Here is a 2,719-nt window from a genome sequence, read left to right as displayed (position 1 = left end):
ATTCTACTTCCATATCGGGTCGGGTGGTAACCCGGGTAATTCTTCTGGAAAGACGTCTGGGTATTCTGAGACTACCGGGATGTCATGAAGTTCCTTACTTTTAGTGTTAATGATTACAGAAATCATATACACTACTTCTTGTTTTCTTGAATAATTGGCCAACTTCATTACTGAAATGAATTTCAATGGTTTTCGTGGCTTATCTCCTGTAATTAAAATTACCTCTCCTGTAGGAGTACGAATTTCTACGGAATTTTTATCACAAAGGATTCGAGCCTGGTTGGTTATTAACCAATCCATTCCTAACATGACATCGAACCCAGCTAATTTCATAGGTAACAGATTTGCAGAAAACTTATGGCCTAATAGCTCTATCTTTCCTTCTTGCAAAACTTTATCTATGTTAACAGAATTCCCATCTGTCGTTTCGACCGTAAAAATCTGCCTAAGTGTGGTTAAAGGTAAATTAGGAGCTTGGCAGAACGGAGTATTTATAAAACTTTGGTTTGCACCAGAGTCAAATAATACTTTTGCAAACACGTCGTGAACTAGGAACGTACCAGCTATCACATCAGGGATGAGTTTGGCTTCTTGAGTGGTCAACTGAAATGCCCGTGCATTCTTTTTAGTATTTCTGTATGCTGGTTTGGCTTTGTTGTCTGTTGGTTTAGCTAGCTTAGGACATTCTGGTCTTTTTCCTACAGTCTTCTTCTCGATGTCCTATCGTTTTGCAAAAGTTGCAGGTCACATTGCATCTTCCAAAATGATTCTTTCTGCAATTTCTGCAAAAAGGCGGATTTGCGGATTGCCTCATTCCTCTCTTCTTGAACTTATTATTATTATTACCCACACGAAATCCTTGGGTAATCCTTTGAGCCAATTCCTTCTTTCGATCTTCTTCTCTTGTGCGTACCAGTTCATCAGTTAGGGTATTAGCTAACTCCACAGCATCGTCAATAGTGCGAGGTCTCGCAGCTTTAACGATATTAGGGATTTCGCCAATTAATCCCCAAATGTATCGGGAAATGAGTACCGGTTCTGGCGAAGCCAATATTGGTACGACTCTAGCATATTTGAAGAAAGTCGAAGTATATCCTCGACAATCTACACCTACCATGCGGTGGTTCAGAAACTTATTTGCCATTTGTTCTTTTTCATATTTGGGACAAAATTTTCTTTCCATTAACTGCTTAAATTCTTCCCAGCTCATGGCATAAGCTACATTTCTTCCTTTGGCTTGAAGTGCCGTATTCCACCATTCTAGCGCTCCTTTGAAAAGGTGTGACGCGTACATTACTTTATCTTCTTCGGCACATTTACTTATTGCAATCACTGCTTCGGTTTTCTCTAACCATCGCAGTGTTGCAGTAGCTCCTTCATTACCTGCAAACTCTGTTGGTTTACAGGCAAGAAATTCTTTGTAAGTGCAACCAGGCGTTGCAGCTTTCATTTTCTTAAGAAGTGGGGCTTGCCGTGGATTGTTGTTATGATTATCATGATTGCCGCCTCCGTTTACACTATTACTAAAATTATCTTCCTGAGTACGTTTACTAGGAATGATTTGTTGCGGTTCAACAGGTTTTTGAGCAGCAGCCACGATTGCTGGAATAGCATTGTCTATCCCTTGAGTAATGATATTCTCAATATCTTGTCTAGTCATATATTGGTTTTCCTGATTTTGCTCAGATTGATTTCCTTCATTAACTGGTTCATTACTAGCGTTTTCCATCTGATAATTATTATAGATATAAACTATTTGTGTCAAATAATTGTTAATCTAACAAAACAATTGCAAGTAATCACATAAATCTTTTCACAACACATACATATAGCCAAAATTGTCGATTTCTCGACTTCCATTTTAATAGATTATATTAGGCATCAATACACACTGTTTATATTACAACGTTTTATTCCTGAGCTATTTCACAGAGTTATATTTTACTACTACTGCTATTATACAGACATACTTCCGAACCCCACTATTCTTTGGTCAACTGGCAGTTTAGTAGCGACGCTCCCTCTCGTCGTATTTCCAGGAGATTTGTTCTCCCATTTCCCGGATCCTATTCCCCGTACCTATTAGTTCTTCGCCAAACTGACAGAGTTCGGCTAAGTTTTCGTTACTCATCGGCGGGTTTGGTATAGGTTCTGGGTCAAACTGAGGAAGAAAGGTATAAGGACTATTTATTACGTTCTGGAACTGCCAATCGTTAGTCCATCACTCGTCCATTCCTCCTAAAGGTTGGGTGTGGATTAAAGGGTCTAGAATAGCTGGTTCCAAATTTATGGGAATTTGGGTTTCAGCGGAGTAAGGGTAAAGGTTGTTGTTGATAGGTCTAATAATATCACAGTTTGCCAGTAGATGATCTATTTCATCTTGAAATGTTACTTCTTCAGTTTGTTTAGAACTCTCTCCCATTTCTATCCTTGCTGGTCTAGAATTTTTCCCGATTTCTATTCCTGTTGGCCTAGAGTTCTCTTCATTCTCGATCCCTTTTCCTTTATCCGTAGGATTTTCTATTTTTGGAATTCTCCTAGTTGCGGGTTTCCACCTACGTACTTTTCTCCAACCTACATATCTTCTTCTTTTCTTAGCTTTTGCTTTCTCAAGAGATGGAGCTTGAAATTCCATAGGTTCCTCCACATCAGCAAAGTAACCAGTAAAGTCTTTGGAGACTTCGATTGGTACTGGATAGAGATTGAGATTCTGAAGGGC

This window comes from Helianthus annuus, chromosome 13, assembly GCF_002127325.2.
Source record: "Helianthus annuus cultivar XRQ/B chromosome 13, HanXRQr2.0-SUNRISE, whole genome shotgun sequence".
Taxonomy (NCBI): Eukaryota; Viridiplantae; Streptophyta; class Magnoliopsida; order Asterales; family Asteraceae; genus Helianthus; species Helianthus annuus.
Note: the sequence above shows the minus strand (reverse complement) of the source record.